This window comes from Danio rerio, chromosome 22, assembly GCF_052040795.2.
Source record: "Danio rerio strain M-AB ecotype USA chromosome 22, GRCz13ab, whole genome shotgun sequence".
In the NCBI taxonomy this organism is placed as follows: domain Eukaryota; kingdom Metazoa; phylum Chordata; class Actinopteri; order Cypriniformes; family Danionidae; genus Danio; species Danio rerio.
The window spans coordinates 33,270,652-33,292,057 of NC_141042.1; the positions used below are offsets into that span (position 1 = coordinate 33,270,652).

The window sequence follows — 21,406 nt, forward strand, 5'->3', positions numbered from 1 at the left end:
CCAGGACTGCAGGCGATAGAAGGTTGCACATTTCGAGAGGAGATGGCAACACTGACCGTGAAAAAAAGCGAAAGTGATAAGCTTCATAGATATATACATTAGATGTAGCCTGACCTATTGTTGTCTATTGGACGGAATGCGTCAATAGCGCCGCCATCTTGCTACAGGGTAGCGCTCTGAAATGAATGCGGAACCAAGGTACAGTGGAGGACTATGGCCATCCAAAGCCAGAGATATACACATATATCTATGATCGGGAGTTTTCCTGGATGTTAGTATGTAATTTTTTTTCTAATTACGAAAATTATAATTTTACATCACTTTTCTACATTGATGGATCAGTGACCGCTTGGGCATTCCTGACAAAAAGCTTGTGTTTGTGTGTACAGAAATTTCACTGTGTGTTTCAGAAATTGAAACTATTCACCCTCCCTGTTTACTGTTATCATCAATAACGTTACCTGATTAGCACTAAAGTTCAGAACATACAAAAACAGAAAAAAAAAAACTTAATATTACCTATGAAATGTTCTGCTTTTGTGCTTTGTTTTCTTTGTTTGCTCGTTACTACACCCGTTGACAGCGCTAGTCCCGCATCTTTACGTAATAACACTGTCTTGACTAGTGCGGATGAATGACTCTTGTCCTGGGAGCACTGTACCAATGTGGCGGCGCTAATGACGCATGCTCAGGGTCCCTATGCGATATCTAGTGTATATATCTATGGATAAGTTTTTGGGCAGACTACTGCTTTTAATATACGTTTAAATTCAACAATAGAATTAAGTACAACATTGTTCACAGTGAGTAGATAGTGGTAATGTTAGAAGTCTTTCATATATATCCGTTCGAATATTCAAAGTAACATCGTAAACAGACATAATGGACGAATGTGCGAATATAAAACCAACTTTACCTCTATGTTAAGCAGAAACTGTCAAATCAAATGGCTGATTACGGCTGAAATTAGCTGATTAGTACTCAACCAAAGGTGAGCACAAAAGTTTAGCAGTAATGTCAAAAATGATTGAAGATCCCATATAATGAAAATCTGGGTATGTAAGCGAAATAATTAGGTTTTCTATCCCTAGATTAAACAGTAATGGTACAATTGAAATCTCTTTGACAAAAAAAAAGACTTTATATATAACAGTGAAGCAATATTCCGCCATGGACAAAAGAAAGGGGCTTTATTTTGATGTAAAAAAAAAAAAAAGATTTTTCATCCATTCAAAATACAAAAATGTATTGATAACTGTCAAATATATGATGTAAATGACATTTAAAAAGAAAATACTACATAAATATGAGAAAGTACACTCTCAGAAAAAAGTGGTACAATGTTGTACCAAAGATGGTACAAACCCTGGTCACTGGGGCAGTACCTTTTTATGGAACATAATTGTACCTTAAGACAAAGAAACAATTTTGTACCATTGCAGTTTGTACATTTAAGGGCATGGTTTGTACCATGGGAAAACAAAATGTAACTTTGGTTTTTAAAACCTGCAGATAAAATATTGTACCTTCTTCAAATGTACAAATCTGATACATGAAGGTATTACAGTGACAAGACACTTTGTACCTTAAAAGGGTCAAATGTGTTCCTTCAAGAACTATTTAAAGACATTTTGCTATATCCAAAATGCGTAAAAAATTCTGTAAATATTAAACATCAAATACATTTTAAACAATGTTTTTTTTAAGTTTCTTTTTGTGTGAATGCACCTTTTCCATTGACAATAAAGAATAAAAATACTTTAACATAACTTTAACACTAAAATGTTACAGAAAAAACTTTCTCCCATGTACAATATAAAACATTTGTTTTCTCCAGTTTCACACAATACCTTTGTAATCACTTAAAAGTCTATTTAATTGACTTAATATTAAAGTAGAAATAGAATTATGCAAAACTAATGTTTAATTATTCATAAAATCACGTTGCCTTTCCAGTAATGTTTATTTTCATAGATATTGTAATAAAGAAGGAGATGTCCAACACTTATGTACCTTTTTATGAGAACAATTGAGTACCTTCATTTCAATTGTACCATAAAAGGTGCAGAACAGTATTGAAGGAACTCATCGGCATATTGCAGTGGTTAACACAAGTTGAATCTGAAATCTTGGGCATCTCCAATGGTCTCATTCATTGAACTAGCTTGAGGGCTTATACCATCAGGATAACAGAGCTCCAATTGATTTCGGGCTCCTCTGACTAGTACTTCTATGCAGATGTTCTGGTACCCTTCGGCTAACTAGCCAATGATTAATTAAACCAGTTAAATTAAAAACAATGGCCCTTACAGGATCTTCAGCGGAAACCATTTCACGAGACTTTTAATTGACTCCTGGTCATGTGCTCGCCTTGGGCATATCCTGCGAGAAGCACAATTTCGTAGAGACAAAGAGATCTCTAGAAACATTAATGCATATGAACAAAAGCTAATCTCTTAATGTTAGAACTAAGGCAGATGTATCTTTGAATAATATGCCATAATGTTCCATATATGCTGTTTATTCCAATCAACTAGGTTAATCAATGTGTTGTTTTAACCCTTATAACAGAGTAAAATAATCTGTATGTGTCTGAAATGTATGATGTCTGGTATTGAACAAAAGCTAGTGACATTTGCAATATGTTGGTGTAAATGAAAAACTAGTAGTACAAACAGTATTCTTCTTGTAACGTTTGATGTAGGACAGTTTCAATCTTGCAAGAGTTCTACCACGTGAAATCTACATGCAGTCTGTTAATTAATGACCTTTCCTACGTCAGTATGGGGCGTGGCCCCACCCTTCATGGCAGCTGCTCATTGGCAGACAGTGCCATGGGGACGAACCAGACCAGGTCACTTAAAAACACCCTGCAACAAAGAAACTTTGCTTTTTGCATCAGCTAGCTTGCGCATGCTTTTGCTCTCTGCCCCCTTTCGCCTGCCCGGACAACGCGTCGCCACGCGATTGGGTCACTATGAACTTCCACGCAAACCTCTTAAGTTTCGGGACTCCCGAAGCTGCATGAACTTCCGCAAACCGACTCTCAGCAGTCTGTCACCTCGGTAACCCAGGACAACAGCCATTCATGAGCGCGTGAATCCCAAAGACGTCATCGAAGCGAGAAACTACCCAATCAGAAGCACCGTGTTTCCCCAAGGCCAGCCGGCGAGGGAGATTCGACTTCAGCAAAAAGGGCGCAAGTAACACAAACTAATGTTGTCTCTTGCTGATCTTGTGCAGATTGATCTTAAGCAGTTAAAGATAAGCCATATCTCTGCTTTTGTGGTTTCTCAGGTGTTATTCTAAGATCTTGTAAGAAGTATTAGAATTAATTTGGGACGTTGTCAACTCATATTGCATCCTCTGAACTACCTCTGTGTGTATGTGTGAATGTGTGTGTGCGTTTGTTTGTTGTTTGCTTATTACGTAGTTAGTTTCATGTATCGTAGTGTAGCTCAATAAATCTTTGTACTCATTTTGTAAGAACTGTGTTCTTGTTTGTGTGCTTCTAAGTCATTGCCTCGAGCTGTAGATCTTGTTACCTTGCTAAACAAACATCCAATACTGTGTTATGTTATTATCGTTGGCCACGTAAATAATATTAACAAGATTGGTGAGATACGATGTCTTCTATTTGCGGGACAAATGGTAGATAAAGTGTGAATCTTTTAATCTGATTCAATCTGACTCAATTGAGTCGAATTGAGGTACCTTCAGGATCCGATTCATTGAAATGAGCTAATAAACCCCTGATCGATATTAAAACGTAGGTTGATCCCCTACAGTATCATAAGAGTTCTTTTCTGTACCATATAAGATACAACTTTTGCAAAGGTACAAAAGTACCTTTTTCAGACTGTATAATGAAAGTAGTCTCCTGGAGTTCAACAAAATCTTTTGTTTTGGAATAAAAATGACTCTTTTAACATAATTTGACTTTCGTCATTCTTATTTTCTTAATTTTCCAACATTCACTTCCACAGACCTTCAGAGAAATTAAGTCACAGTGGCATTTATACCTTTTTCTGTTACAGTCTGTACCAAGGATCATAATGGAGAGACCCTGGCTAGAGAGGAACTTCTAAAATGTTGGTCAACACTTATTTTTCTTTGCCAAATTTCAGAACCAGAAAATATTTTCATGCAACTAAAAAAAGTTTGATTTGAACATGCACTCAACTAATATTTAAATGCAACACTTTCGTTTTTGCTCCCTTGTTTAATGAGCTGAACTCAAAGATCTGAGACCATGTACAAAAGATGCATATTTCTCTCAAATAATACCAGGTGTCTGGTGTGTCCACCATTTGCCTCATGCAGTGCAGCACATCTGCTTGACAAAGAGTGATCACGGTGTTGATTGTGGACTGATGGTCGACTCCTCTTTAGTGGTTGTGCGAAATTGCTGGATATTGGCAGGAACTGGAACAAGCTGTCATATACACTGATCCAGAGCATCTCAAACATGCTCATTGGGTGACATATCAGGTCAGGATGCAAAAACTGGGATGTTTTCAGCTTCCAGGAATTGACAATACCGATGTTTGTGGATGAACGGCACAACAATGGCTCTCAGGGTTTTTTGTCGAGGTATTTCTATGCATTCAAAATACCAATAATAGCATGCCTCACATACCATAATTCCAATGCCACTATTATCAATTTGATTCAGAATGTTGACTTCAAAAACCGCTCATCCACACAACAGCATACAAACTGTCTGCCATCTGCCCTGTAGAGTGAAAACCAATATTCATTCTTTAAGAGGACACTAGTCTCCAAAGTGCCAGATACCATCGAATGTGAGCATTTGCCCACAAAAGTTACAAACTGTACAACAACAAACTGCAGTCAAAACCCAATGAAGATGAGGAGCATGCAGATGAGCTTCCCTGAGACGGTTTCTGACTGTTTGTGCAGACATTCTTTGCTTTTGCAAAGTGATTGTTGCAGCAGCTGTGATTGTGAGGCCAGTTGGATTTACTGCCAGAATCTCAGAAATTCCTTTAGGGATGGCTTACGATAATTTATGGGAAACAGCTGTGGTGGACATTCCTGCAGTCAGCACACCCTATGACATGTAACACGTTGTGGAGTTTAGCACATTTTAGATAGGCGTTTATTGTGGCCAGTCTAAAGCTGTGGTTACACTAGCTAAATTCTGTTGTGTGCTGCACAACACATTCACATGTGTATGAACAAAAGTCTTTAGGGTGAAAAACTCAGCCAGACTGTCTGCAGCACACCTGTCCAATAGTCATGCTGTCTTATCAGCATCCTGATGCCAAAGGAGAAGCACTTTAGCAACGAGACCAACAGCCTGTAAGTACATTTAGACTTGTTTCAGTTGTTGTGTATGGTTTGAGGACACTTAAGACTTGTTTTGAGCTTTTGTGTAAGGTTGTAGGACATTTAAAACTTGTTTTCAGTTGTGTATAGTACTAGAAAAGTTTACCCACTGTTTCCTTAGTTACTATAAGAGCTTGTGTGTTGAGCGCGGACGGTTTCTCGTTGTCCGCCGCAGTTTCGGGCGTTGTTTTGCTCTCGAGGCGTGTCCAGCTGAATTCAATCAGCTAGTGCTCTGGGTGTCCAGCTGAATTCAATCAGCTAGTGCTCTGGTTGTCCAGCTGAATTCAATCAGCTAGTGAAGCTATTCACTAGCTGATTGAATAGTGAGTAAATGAGATGGTGTAAAGACCATCGCCTCTACCTGCGTGACTCCACCGAGCAAAGACACAGACAAAGCACTTGAGTACTTTACTTTCTTACTTTACTTTATCTCTACACTTAATTTTGTTCTCATTGCACTTTTATTATGTATTTACTAATTCCTGTTGTTACTAACACTCGCAAAGCACGGGAGGTACGCTGCAGGCGTAATCCTCACAACCTTTGTTCAATACATGTATCTGCTATTTCACAACTCACTCTCTCCGTGGGCCTCTGGAATTGTCAATCAGCTGTTAACAAGGCAGATTTTATTACCTCTATAGCTACATATTCTGACTATAATCAGAATAACTAGGCCTGGATGAGGCCGGAGGACACTGCTACACATGCAGCTCTTTCTGCTAATTTCTCTTTTTCCCACACTCCTCGTCAGACAGGGAGAGGGGGTGGGACTGGACTACTGATTTCCAAAGAATGGAAATTCACTCAGAGACCGTCCCTGCCAACAATCAGCTCCTTTGAATTCTATGCAGTCTCCATTATCCACCCCTTCTACATAAATGTGGTTGTCATCTAACGCCCACCGGGTACAATAGTTTACTTCTTAGATGAACTGGCTGTTCTTCTCTCATCTTTTTCTAATTATGACACTCCCTTGTTGGTGCTAGGTGACTTCAACATTCACATTGACAGACTTCCAGACTCTGCTTGCCTCTTTTGACTTCAAAAGAGTACCTACTTCTGCTACTCACAAATAAGGTAATCAGCTAGATCTTATTTACACACGACATTGCTTCGCTGATCAAACACTAGTATATCTACTACAAATATCAGATCATTTCCTTCTGTCCCTCAACATCCACATTACTCCTGAGCCGCCACACACTCCAACACTGGTTGCCTTTCGCAGAAACCTATGCTCTCTCTCACCCACTAGACTATCCACCATTGTTTCAGACTCTCTTCCTCCATCTGGCAAACTCTCTGTACTTGATACAAACAGTGCCACTGATACACTGTGCTTCACACTAGCATCATGTCTAGACAGATTATGTCCTCTTACATCTAGGCCAGCCCGTGCCAGTCCTCCTGCACCCTGGCTCTCAGATGCTCTACGTGAGCATTGCTCGAAACTTCAGGCTCCAGAGAGAATTTGGCGGAAAACTAAAAATCCTGCACAGCTTTTAACCCTCTGGGGTCGAAGACAGCGTATACACGTTTTGACCTGTGGTGGCGTCAAACTGCTGAAATGAACTTAAATGATACTTTCAGTTTTGATCGTACAGATAAGATCAATACATCAATCGAATCTGTTATGTGTCTTCTTTCTGTTGTGTACACTCACAACAACAACAAACGTGTGTGCTTTTGCAAAATAAGGAAAACAAACAGTGTAGGCATTCTGTCTTTTCTCTCTCCGTGAACTGCTTTTAGAAACGCGTCAGTAAAATGCGCTGAAACTCCGCGAATACTAAACGCACACAGATGAGACATGCATTTCTAGAAAGCTTAAAGTGTCTACTTTTAAACACAGCTATGCATGTTGAAAATAAACATTGCTTGATAAAGTAATCGGTATGAAACCAACGCTATGTCTAGTTTCTCAGTCTGATCTCGTTAGTTTTAATGCGACCACGCCTATGGGGCATTGTTATTACAAGCGTCTGAAGACGCGAGCAGACTGTGGTCAGAAAAACACGTCACTAAAATGAAAGGAAACTCGGCAAATAGTCAACAAAGATGATGATTTATGATATCTATATAAAGCTTGATATGTCTACTTTTGCATTAACCAATTCAAGTCGTAAACAAATGATCTCTTTTTATGTAATCCGTATAAAAGTAAGGGCTGGTACGGATTCTCCTATATTGCCTCATTACAGCAGCGTGGTCCCGCCTCTCAGTAAGCGCGCTTCATATGTAAATCCAGATGTGAAAACAATGGAGGTAAAGGACCAGTGGCAAAGAGAGCTAAAGTAGACAAGAAGTGCTCTGAGTTTGGTCAGTAATGCGAGTAATGCTGGTCCGTGTGTCATGCCAACAAACTGTTAAATAAAGATGTAGCCTTCAACGTCACAAAAATTTATAAAAATGCTACAAAAGTGGACCAGGATCAAATAATCCTGTGTCTCTGAGTCTCCGCTGATGTCAAGAAGAAGGCCAGGTGTTACAGTGAAATACTGCCTTTTTCCTGCGCCCCTCCTCATCAAAAGATACCTGTCAGCAATTCTACATTTCTAAGTGTCCTTTGTACGTTTATTCCTTAAATAATCACTGTGAATACTGAATGAGAGGATGATCACTTGAGCCAAAAGCTGCTGTGATGCGCGCGACTGTTTAAAATATTTCATTATCGCACATGGTGTGTTTTTCACCTGCTTTCTTGTGCTCACAGTTATTTTTGTTAATATAGATTCATTCTATAAAATAACATTGCTCTATTATGAGATTACCAAAACTAACTCAGAATCGTATTATTATAATTCAAACTTAGTATACACTATTCCATATATTATGATGTATTGTTTTTTTAACTAATTTAAAATGTTTGACAATTTTAAGATAATATGTTGCATTTAGGCATGTTTTTTTTTTTTTTTACTTATTTATAAACTATTTATAGACAATCTTCATTTACAAAAAAAAAATAAAAAATCTGTAGATTTGCTATGTGTAAGTTTACAAGTTTGATGAGTTTTACAGTGTGCACTGACTCTCACAAAAGTATCTCTTGTTTTTTTGTGATTAATATACTTTAAATAAACTGCAAACAAAGACGTATAGAAACTTTCCTCTAACTCCTCCTTGAAACTCTTCCCTCCTAGTCACATACTGTACCTGTCTGATGGCTCATTATGCAGCTCATTATGCAGGTCTTTGTCTTCAGGTGTGACTCACTGCATAGTAATGATAGTTCACACCTTCTCGAATAAATCAATTTCACTTAAAAAGTGACTTAGAATTTTCAATTCATTATATTGTTTTCTGTGAGCAAGTTAACAAAATGATTCTCACATCATTTTGAAGCAAAAACACTAGACTACCAGATCCAGTTCTCAAAAGTCTTGTGCACAAATGTTCTCTGTGTGTTTCACGGCCTTGTTTCAGTGACTTCAAAATTTTAGTTTTTCACTAACCACGCATAAACGTTTCTTTCTCAAAAACACAAACATGCTGCTTAGGTATTATTGTAGCCCAACTTGTGCTGTTTAAAGTGTTATCACACTTTAGCCAATAATATGTTTTTAATATACTGAAAACCACACAAATGTCAGTGCATGTCAGAACTTCTCCAGAACCCCAATTCACCCTTAGACCCCAGCGGGTTAACATACCAAACTCGTCTGTCTTCTTTCTCGGCTGAGGTTACTTCTGCATAGCAGACATATTTCCGTCAGAAAAATCAACAATGCCACTAATCCTCACCTACTTTTTAAAACATTTCCCTCCCTCCTCTATCCTCCTCCTACACCCGCATCCTCCACACTTACTACTGATGACTTTGCTACATTCTTTAGCACCAAAACTGCAAAAATCAGTGCTCAATTTGCTGCACCTACAACAAACACGCAAGGTACACCACCGACACCACACAAACTCCCCTCTTTTTCCTCAGCTCTCTGAGTCTGAGGTGTCCAAACTCGTGCTGTCTAGTCATGCAACCACCTGTCCACTTGATCTCATTCCCTCTCATCTCTTGCAAGCCATCTCTCCTGCTGTCATACCAACACTGACTCACATAATTAACACATCTCTTGACTCTGGTTTATTTCCCACTTCATTTAAGCAGGCTAGGGTAACCCCACTGCTAAAGAAACCCAACCTGGACCATACACTACTTGAAAACTACAGACCAGTATCCCTGCTTCCATTCATGGCCAAGATTCTGGAGAAGGTAGTGTTCAATCAAGTCCTGGACTTTCTTACTCAAAACAATCTCATGGACAACAAGCAATCCGGCTTTAAGAAAGGCCACTCAACTGAGACTGCCCTGCTCTCGGTTGTGGAGGATCTCAGACTGACTAAAGCAGACTCAAAATCATCAGTACTCATCTTGCTGGATTTGTCAGCTGCTTTTGACACTGTAAACTACCAGATCCTGCTATCTACGCTCGAGTCACTGGGCGTTGTGGGCACTGTTATACAATGGTTCAGATCTTACCTCTCTGACAGGTCATTCAGGGTGTCTTGGAGGGGAGAGGTGTCCAACCTACAGCATCTAAACACTGCGGTACCTCAAGGCTCTGTTCTTGGCCCACTTCTCTTCTCCATCTACACAACATCTCTAGGACCAGTCATCCAGAAACATGGATTCTCCTACCACTGCTATGCTGATGATACCCAGCTATACATCTCTTTTCATCCTGATAATCCCTTGGTTCCAGCTCGCATCTCAGCCTGCCTGTCAGACATTTCACACTGGATGAAAGATCATCATCTTCAGCTTAACCTTGCAAAAATGGAAATGCTTGTAGTTTCTGCCAACCCGACTCTACACCATAACTTTTCAATCCGATGGATGGATGGGGCAAACATTACTGCATCCAAAATGGTGAAAAGCCTTGGAGTAACGATTGATGACCAACTAAACTTCTCTGACCACATTTCTAGAACTGCTCGATCGTGCAGATGTGCACTCTATAACATCCAAAAGATCCGACCCTTCTTATCTGAACATGCAGCTCAACTCTTTGTTCAAGCTCTTGTTCTCTCCAGACTGGATTACTGCAACTCTCTTCTAGCGGGGCTTCCAGCTAACTCTATCAAGCCTCTTCAGCTGCTCCAGAACGCAGCAGCACGAGTGGTCCTTAATGAACCTAAAAGAGCACGTCACTCCGCTGCTCATCCGTTTGCACTGGCTGCCAGTTGCTGCTCTGATGTTTGCCTACTAAGTGACGTCTGGCTTTGCTCCTTCTTATCTGCTCTCACTTTTGCAGATTTATGTGCCCTCCAGAAACTTGCGTTCTGTGAATGAACGTCGCCTCTAGGTTCCATCCCAAAGAGGGAAGAAATCACTTTCCCGAACGCTCGCATTCAATCTGCCCAGTTGGTGGAATGAACTCCCTAACTGCATCAGAATGGCAGAATCACTCGCTGTTTTCAAGAAACGACTAAAAACTAAACTATTTAGTCTCCACTTCACTTCTTAATCTGCAATGGCCTGTCTGGATATACCACTAACTGTACTCAAAAAAAAAAATACTAATGCTTTCCTTCTTAGACTTTACAGACCTGAAACTTGCCTATAGCACTTATTCACACCGAATATTAACCATTAACAGACAGATATTCAAATATTATTTAATATAAAAAATTGACATTTTCTATTTTGTGACCCTTTAAATATTTTTAAATACTGATTTATTTTAACATGCTAACAGCATACAGAACATAACAGAACATCTTCATGCACCTGCAGTGTTTCCGACAGCATAGAAAAAAGAATCAACTAAATAAAAACAATAAAACAACAGGCCTGCCCTAGATATTTTTCACTGAAATGGCAAATTTTAATTACAAAACGAAAACACTGACTGAATCCTTAAGAACCGGCATAGGCTGTTTGTCCAATCGTTTTTTTTTCCGTCAAATAAAAATATCAGGCTATTAAATCGATCGCTCCTCTGGAAACATGCATCTAATTAATGCTTCGTTGTTATTATTATGTCACAAAACCCATTTTAACATTTTATTAGAAGTCATTAGCTTAAAGATTGTCATAATGACATATTTCCCCCCGTCTCACTCGTGGTTCATGTGTGCACGCTGCCAGTGCGTTTGAACCTAAGGGCTTGTATGTTGACTTTTTGTAAAGTATAGGCTACTATAGCATATAACAGCATATGCATACATGTTTTATAAGCAAGAAAATAAAGCTTCAGTTTGGTGCAGAGTTATCATTATGAAAAATGTAAGAAAATCATTGGATTTGTTTTATTCATAGATTATGTAGGCTATTTTAAAAATTGATATTATATAAGAACTATAAATAACACATTTTCTAAATGGAAAAAGTTGATTTGTTAGTTGAACACTAAGTCATCAATAGCCTATTTATTAAGTTTATGACGCGGCTTCAGGCAGCACAGAGGCGATCAGCATCAGCGCTGGTTTGAGTCAAACTGTAACCAGAAATATCCTTTTTTTCATTTTGCTTTGCTTCTTTGACAAAATCCGTCTGTAGGCATGTGTGGTTGCACGTGTTACTGTCCCGCGAGTTAACAAATATGTGTTGCACATTAGGGGCCGATCACACTTTTCTGTTCTAAAAACGCGAGGTGGACCTCACTGCCTTTTATGTTGACAAGAAAAAAAGAAGCGCGATGCTCTTTTTCAATGTCACTATAGGAAACGACTGAATCAGCTGGTCTATTGTGCGCGAGTTTTGCTGTCCATGTTGATATATTGTAATATATAATAACATTGTGATGTTCATGATTTGTAAAGTAATACAGCTCTGGATACTTGAAAATGCGACCACAAGTCTCTTCTCCATTATTAAAAGTTACCTGTTGTTCTGACAACACAAACACTGCAGGCACTTTAACAGAAACCCTGCCTCTGCTTTCATTTTATTGAAGAATGAAAGACGCGACAGACGTAACAAGTTTTTCCGCTCAAGGTTGAGTTTTATTTCAACCACGAGCACACAGCACACAACAGTATAACGTGAGGCATGCAGGGCGCATAATGCCTAGTTCACACTAGAGGATTTTAAGCCTGATTTGAGCCCGATTTGGAAGTTAACGAGCTCGCCGACAGATTGCGCTGTGATCGGGAAGAAATCTGCGGGCGCTCGGCGCTCTTTATGTGTGAACTACTGAACAATGCATCAACGAGGCTCGCTGACGCGTCGCAGACACCTCGCAGACGGAAATCCAACATTCAGCATGCTAAATATTCCAGAGCAGTCGGCTGACTCAACCACACGTGTGGTCAGATGTAGTGACGAGCTGCAGCCAATGAGAGAGCATATCAGCATGAGCTGAATGCCTGTGTGTTCAGGAGCTCAGCAGAAACATCTGATTGGTCAGAATGGGCATCGGTGCACTCGCTTCATTCTGCGTTAACACAGACATGAGAGTAGGCTATATTAACAGTGGAACTAGAATTGTGTAACTATTAGAATTACCATACTGCTCATTCTGACCGTTCTCATATAAAGCGCCATATTGTCACAACATATTTACATTCAAAGCTATTATTGAGATATTAAAATTAAGCTTTGAATGTCTGGCATCATATTTAATGACACCATTACCCTAAAAATATAATCTTTTTTTTTGTAATACAGCCTATAAATATGTAGTTAAGATACTAAAACACTTAAAGGTCTTGGCTTTCATTTTCACTTTCAAACAGGAGCTATTTAACAGCACAGAATATGCAGTTTTGAAAGATATCTGAAGTAAATTGATGTTTTTGCCATCAGAAAGTTTTGTTTATGTTAGCAGGAAGTTGCCAGGCAAGAAAATGCACACATTTAAAGTCACAGCGAAAAGTATCAGACATGCATGCAGTCATTTTGACCAATATGGTATTTTAAGGCAGAAATGCTCAGTTCTTTACTGTTTTGTAATAAAATAAAATAACAATGTCAGAAAGAAATACACTAATAGTTAGAAAACGGCAGGGTGTTATAAATATGTTAGTTTTATTTTTCAAAGAGTTATAAAATTACAAAAATTAAAAACTCTCTGTGTATCTATCCACTGGAACCTGCAGATGAGTGAATAATCCGCTAATAAATCAGCTGATTTGACAATGTTTTTAAATGCTTTCTCCAAAGCTTGAAACGCTGTCAGTGATGTAATCAGCACACAAGCAGCCAATAGTGTTCAGCTTTTTCTGACGACTCCTCCCTCAAATTTTCATTGGCTGTGGTTTGGTAGCTTGAATGAGCTGATGGGGAATGAGATGTTGTCAGATCATGTAGTGTGTGACCCCCCTCTTGTGGATCGTTCACGGAGTGTTGCGTAGTGTGAACACCACAGAGATTAAAAGACACAAAGTCAAGTCATGTAGTGTGATCAGCACAGCGATCTGCTGATGTTTAAAATCCTGTAGTGTGAACTAGGCTTAAGCAGTGCGTAAAACACTCACGGCTGTTAGTAAACCATTCAAAAAATACCCTTCTCAATGCAAAAAGCGCGTTCGCTGTAATCAGCCCCTTATGCAGCCAAAATTTTAAATATAAAAAGTAATATAATTTAATGTCGTTTAACTGATACCATTAATCAGTTACAAATGCACCATTTCTGTTAACGGTTAATCAGTTATTTTGAGCATCCCTAATAGAAAAAAATATTTGAATTCAGCTCTTGAAAATGAGAGCAAAAATGAAAGTGTTGTGTTTATATTTAACTGTGTATTTGTGCTCCTATTATTGTAACTTATTCTTGTTCGTAGATGCCTGTAATCTCACTCTTGATCCAAACACGGCACATGAAATGCTCTCAGTTGCAGAGGACAACAAAACATTGGTGCATAACTCAGAGCCGATGATTTATCCTGATCACCCAGACAGATTTACTGGCCTCCCACAGATTCTGTGTAAAGAGAGTCTGTCTGGACGCTGCTACAGGGAGGCTGAGTGGAAAGGACTGGGTGACATGGTGGTGTCCTATGGAGGAATCGGAGAAAGGAGAAAGTCTTGATTGTCGTTTCGGAGCCAATGATGGAGTCAGTGACTCTGTGTGATCTGAACTCTTTCACATGTACAATCACACACATGTGATTAAAACGTTTATAACTCAAACCTTTACCTGCTGAAATTAAACTTTTTTTTTTAAGCTGAGGCTTGGAAAAGATATGCAGTGTTGGTCATAAATCACAATTTAACAGTGTTTTCAAACATATAGTATTTATTTTAGGTTTCAGACACTCAAATACACATAACTACTAGCAAAAAGCAACATTTATGATTTGTAAAATACACGCTGGTGACTATGGAGGTGGCAATAATAATTATTTTTAAATATAACTGCACAATGTGCTTTATTCATATTAGAGACACACTGTTTCAGGAGTTCACACTTAGCTGATGATCCATCAAAAGCTTGTTTGGCACGCTATCCCGGGAGAGAGCCCTGAGCTCAAGGGATCCTTGAGCCCAGGGCTTCCTCCCGTTTGCAGAGCAAGAAGGGAGCTTGAGCTCACGTGTATCTCAAAAACTCCCCGGCTGCAGTAGCTAAGGGAACACTTGAGAAGAAGGAAGCTAGACAAGTGCCTGATTTGTTAAATCTGTTATGCATTATGTGTATCTTTAAATGGTGGGAGGAAACCGGAGAATCCGGGGGAAACCCAAATGGACATGGGAAGAATATACAAACTCCTCACAGAAACACCCACCGGCCTGGTGGGGACCAGGGCGGGCAATGTTCTTGCTCTGGGCTTAACAGTGCTAACCACTGGGCCACCATGCCGCTCGATCTTTGGTAAAAGGGGAGGAAGGGGAGTATCTTCCAGAAGAAGATAAGTGTAGACTGAAGACTGGTTATTTATAGTAACTTAGGAATCATATGATTGGGAGATCATGATTAGCTAATGTGAGACCGGCTGTGATAAATCATAAGCACGCGATCCCTTTCGAAATTAGGGATGGCTGACGTGAAACTGACATTTCAACACAGTTTCGAGATCCTGAAGCGCAAGTGTTTCGAAACACTGCACCGAAGCATGATCCGAAACACCCAGGTCACGTGACTAAAGTGATTCAAAGCATCGATCAGTTAAGAAGCGTTTCGAGACCTGGCAAATCTACATGTTACTGCCGGAGTCTGATTCTTTACTTGTCTCATATGGCCTAGTGGACTGTGCGTGTGCATGCTGTTACTATTTTTCCAATGTCTTTTGGGTTCGAATCCCGACTTGTACAAATACTCCCAAATCATGGTTTTATGTATTTTAATCATATTTCTGTTTTATGGTGTAGCCTAAATAGATTACAGCTGCAGATACGCCATCAATATAGCATCATTTTTGTAACACTAAAACAATAATAAATATTTTTACAGTACTAATGGTTGGGTTTAGGGTTTGGGTAGACGTTAATGAAATACAATAAATGGGAAATTTAATGAATAATATAACATTCTTGATACCTTCTGGCCACAACTGTGTCTAATCTAGCAATAACCGTTTTAATATCAAAACAAGACCTATTTATTCAAAAAGTGTTTATTCGGATGTCAGACCAATGTTAAAACAAAACGAAACAAGAACAAAACATTACCAACTGGTATTAAAGCATTTCGAAATAGCTGTATCTGCCTAGATTCGAACCCACTATGCCCACATGGAAGTCAGAAACCATAACTGCTCCACTAAATCTCTTGAATATATATTTCTACAAAGTGGGGTTTAATACCTCAATTTGCTAAAATGTTCTTGCTGAAGCTGTTTCGGTGCAATACATGAATAAATGACCACTAGGTGTTACCGTAGAGTGGGGTTTCGAAACGTTTCGAAGCTTTGACTCATTTGCTTCGATTGTTTCAGTGTTTCATGAAGCCTCGCTTTGCCCACCACTACTCAAAATGAGTTTAGAAATAAACTTCATTTATTTTACTCCAACATTTACTCTATTACGCTTCCAGTTAAACAGACAGGAAAATGATGAATAAACGTGTTGTAAATCCAGCAGCTTAAATCTCCTGCGGAACCAGAAGTGTCCAAACTCTGTCCTGCAGATTTTAGCTCCAACTTGCCTTAACACACCTGCAAGGATGTTTCTAGAAAGCATTGTAAGAGCTTGATTAGCTAGCCCAGGTGTGTGTGATTGGGGTTGAAACTGAACTGGACAGCCCGAGTTTGGACACCTCAGGTTTAAAGACTCATAACCCTTCATTTATTAAATAATATGATCATATATTTGAGAATTGGAGTATATATGGATATTTCACAATATAATTTGCATGTTGGTCAGTGCTTACAGTAAAGGGAAACAAAACACTATATATACGTAACTCATTGGGGCTGCGGTGTGTCACCTAACTTAAAATAACTTTCTCAATCACAGTCGCGATAAAAAAGCTCACGCAGGGCGGACAGCAGGAGTATTAAGAACTGGTAAAAGGGATGAACAACAGAGCGGATCATTTCTGTACACTACGAAACACAAAGTGGCTCTCAAAACTATTTGGACAGTTAAGACTAAAGATGGGATGGTACCTATAAATAAAAACCCGAACCATTCAATTCACAGCACAGCGTTTCTTATTTTTTAAATCGTTCCACACATAAAAACATCCTATGGCTTCACAAGAATTGGAAAGCAACATGATTTTTTATATGGTTGTGTTTGCAATAAGTACACGACTCCACTTTTATCTACTTTTATTATTATTGTAGTAAGTATGTTTGCAGTAAGGTATGGCGTAGAACAGGTGATCTAAAATCTTTCTGAAAGTGCATTTATAAAATGATTCATATTTTACGAATGCACTCAAACCACTTAACTGGACGCATAATGTAAATGACCATAAGTGTCTGAGGACCGCATGCTTCGTAAAAGAAAACAAAAAAAAAAACTATTTAAAAATAGTTAAAAACTATTTGGTATTTGACTGCAGTTCAGTTAAATTGTTACACCATTATATGACAATAAGATATTGTAAGTCAATATAGCAGAAACCTTTATATTGAAAGGGAACAATCAATGATTACGTTTACATGAACATCAGTAATCAAATTATTTGCCTTAATCTGAATAAGATGATGATATGATTGAGGTGTTTACATGAGTTGCTTTTTCAATGCGCCTTTCATGATCCTGTTTTACATGCTATAGCACATATTTCAATTAACGTCATTGCATCACCACATTTCCTCTGAAGTTTCATGTAATTTCGGGTGTTTCATTTTTAATTTGTCAACTTTAACTGCAGTTTGGCACTTTTACTTTCATTTAGGATCCGTGTACGTTTTGCAGTGGTGGAAAAAGGGTACTGAAAAATCATACTTGAGTAAAAGTACCAATACCCGCCTAAAAATGTAGTTGTAGTAAATCTGTTGTAAATATTACTGAAAGAATGAGTAAAAAGTAGCCCTTTCAAAAGTACTCAAGAGTAGTGAGTATTACGCTGTTAAAAGCTGATGTGTTTACATCTAATTTGTGGATGTGTGTAAACGTAACATTCTGTAGTGCATCAAGTTACTGGCCAGCAGGAACACAACGTCACAAGACGTTAATATTAGGGTAGATTTAGGTCATGATGTCAGGTGACCAAAATTCAATGTCTAGCCTCTAAGGACAACATTATTTTGATGTCCAATAATGACATAAAATGACGTTGATTTTAGGTTATGTTAAAGTGACCAAAATTGAGCCAACATCTTAAACCAACATCATATTGACGTCCAATACTGACATTTATTCATCAGGTATGGCAACCAAAATCCAACGTCTGATGGACGTCATAGTGGTAACGTCCACACAACATCAAGCTGTAACACCATTAGACGTTGATTTTTGTCCAACACAAAACAAATGGTTAAAATATTCTACTACAAGCTAAATTTTTGCATTTGGCTTTGTGTCAGTCTCTCTCTTTTTGTTTTTTTTTGTTTTTGTTTCTGTGTTTACACACAAATAAATACTATTGTAATTTTTCATAGAAATGATGGTGATGATGTTTTTGAACCAAGCTATAGTAAATTGTATTATACTATATGTTATTTGCAACACTTTATTAAAAAATGCTAAAGCATGCTGTAAGTATTAAGTACTCGTAAACTGATGAACTAATTAATACTGTAGTAAACTGTAGGTTTTTTTAGCCTATCAAATATAGATAATTTACAGCAGTTTATAAGTAACAAAAATACACTATTATTTCAGATTTAATGCCAAGTGAAAACCAGAACTGATTTTAATATTTTAAAGTTCTCAGAATGGTATATAAAACAGTTTAATAGTAGTTTTGCAATTGTGCAACTTATTTTTGTCTAGAAAGTCTTATGCTACATTGTGTTGTGACGACCCCTTGTGGTTGTTTGTGGCTGGGGTGTGGGTGTGTGTGTGTTGCAGGTCCAGCTGATAGCGCCGGGATTGAGAACACCGGTTTGTGATTTAGTTGCTCTGCTATAAATAGCGTGTCTGTTTCAGACGAGGAGCGAGGAGGCTGTTCGTGGAATCTGGTAACTTACTTTTCGTCTGGGATCGATCTTGGACCGGAGTGGGCTAGCAACATGACCTTCGATAATAGTAAATAAATATATTTTTTCTACCGCAATCGCACTCGACTTCTTATTTGTGGTGACCAGTTTAGGTCATAACAGTGTGGTTAAACTCAGCTGAAGTGATAAACCAAAACCAGAAACAAGTTCATATGGTCTTTTGAAAACTTATCACAAAAATAAAAAATATACAAAAACCATTATCATTTTTATATCATGTATTCAAATGACATTAATTAAAATCAAAAGTGCTGCTTGAAACTTCTCTGACTCTGTTTTCCTGCATCTGTTTTTGAACCCAGAAGAGTGAAGATGCACTCGCTCTGACAAGATCTGTTTCCACTGAGATGCTTCAACAAAACCGCTTCAACCAACTGAAAGAACAAATTATGTGGATTAAATTTAATGGCCATAAATACAACATGTATTTAAGTTCAACTATAATTTTACATATATACAATTACTCTGTTAATGGTTTTTCAAATAATGAATAGCTGCAACTCAAGTTTTTCAGAAGAACCAAAGTTCTACCAGCTTAATAAAAAGCACTAAAGGTGTGAGATGATGTTGAAAAAGTTTCTGTGTTAAATGTAATTCTCACCTGTTGCTCTTTTACATCATTACATGTTTTATCAGCACATCTTATCACCAAACCTAAAACAGGATCAAAATAAAAATCACAGAGACTCATAAAACTAATGTAAGATCAAACAGGAACAGATTATTAAATGTTTATAGATTTACAGTAAAAACAAGTTAAAAAGCTGATTTATTATCTAGTACACACCCATTGCCATAATGACGGCTAAAGTGCTGAACAGTACGTGATGATGGCCAAATTTCTCCATGATTTCTGATTTTGTAAAGTGTCATCTGATTTTGAAGTCTGGTTTTTGTGGACAAAATCTATCAATATCAAAATTGTATCATCTTAAATCAATGACAGCAATGTAGTATGGTATTAAATGTTGTTAGAGATCTGTTAGGTTTTAATATTGAACATATGAAAATAACTCACTGTTTGAGTAGATTCTGGTGCCATTGCTGAATTTCTGTGGTTTACTACAATAATTCATCAGTGCTGATATTTCTGATGAACAGACGGCTCTTTTCATGGAATATGTCATGGAGTATTTGTGTTTTTAGATGCTCTTTTCATAGTTTTTTCATATGTGCTTTCAAAATTGCATAAGATCAACTGGAGGATTAGGGCCTGGTTTTTCAAAAGTAATCCACTTGGATTTTGGATAAGGGATTGGATCAAATCTTGAAAATGGGTTTTTCAAAAGAAAAAATGGATTACCTAATCCGATAAGATCACGTAATCCAATCTTGGTTTTGATACGGATCAAACCTTTAGTTTGGGATTTTCAGACCTTTTTTGTAGGATCTGGATCACTTTGATCCAAAAAATCTGGATTAAACTGATCCTATCAGAAGGGTGGATTCAGCGTGGATTTCATGCCCAAAATGTAATAAAAACTTACTAAATTTATCAAATAATACTATATTTGGATCATGCAGTATCTTACAAGATATCCTATTCATTCATTAGGTTTTAATTGTATTTGTTCATCCTTCAGGCTCCAGTGATTATAGGCTTTAACGTACTCAGCCTTTCAGTATACGCCTACCGCAAAGTACAAAGAGTTTCGCCTCGGAAAATATTCCCCCAAACAGCTGTCAAAATTAACCAAAAACAATCAATTTTATTCTGTCACTAATTGATAGATATATATTCATCACAATAGAAAATATTTTCTTTTTAGAATACTTATTAGTGATGCATGCAATGATAACAGAATAACAAAAAAAAAAATGCAAAGAATGGCAATGGCTGATTTTTTAAATCACTTTTAACAATTGCAAAAAGAGACTGAAAAGGCAGAAGCACAGCTTCATCTGGCAGAGGAACAACTGACTGTCCAAACTGCAGCAAACCAAGGCTAGACTTGAGATCCGCCTCCTAAAGTCTATGCTCAGACAAGCTGGTCTCTCCACATCAAATGAGGAAGTCTGAAATTATTGTTGAGCTTTTGACATTGTCTTTTTTTATTCAATGCATCTACTGTATATTTGAAACTTGTTATAAATATCCTCAATGTACAGTGTTTGTGTTGTAGGTCTCAGATGAGCGGACTGCTGGATAAGGATGGGCTGGGGTTTTTCTTGTTTTTAGTTTTTTTTTTAATGTGTGCGTTTTCTTTTCAAATAAAAATAAAGTTTTACTGACCCCACACTGGCTATTCTACTTGTTGCTCTTTACATATTTATAGTTCTGCATTGTGATTTCCCATCCTGTTTGAGCACTGGTTAGATTTAGTGATCCTGAAAAGTTCCTATCCAGATCAGATTGATCCAATCCAATGTTGCTTTGAAAAACTGGCTCAAAAAGTAAGCTGGATTACGTGATCACGGATCGCAAAAACAGGATTACTAAATCCGGATCAATTTTATCTTGATTAAACCTTTTGAAAAACCGGGCCCTGGAAATTTTTGTCTGTACCAGTAAATCTCCTTTATATCAAGATCACAAGTTAAAATCACATCAGCT

At 37.9% G+C, this 21,406-nt stretch overlaps 1 long non-coding RNA gene across 3 annotated transcripts; it reads left to right on the forward strand.

Moving 5' to 3' along the window:
- Window positions 1–2,888: 2,888 nt before the first annotated feature.
- Window positions 2,889–19,421, forward strand: LOC110438286 (uncharacterized). 3 transcript variants are annotated; one of them, XR_015522266.1, is made up of 4 exons: window positions 2,889–5,325; window positions 6,342–6,432; window positions 18,704–18,880; window positions 19,155–19,421. It is a non-coding gene; the product is annotated as an uncharacterized LOC110438286 (long non-coding RNA). The 3 variants fall into 3 exon arrangements; XR_015522265.1 differs by lacking the exon at window positions 6,342–6,432 and adding an exon at window positions 14,083–14,355 and having other exon boundaries at window positions 5,106–5,325; XR_015522267.1 differs by lacking the exon at window positions 6,342–6,432 and having other exon boundaries at window positions 5,106–5,325.
- The last annotated feature ends 1,985 nt before the right edge of the window (window positions 19,422–21,406 follow it).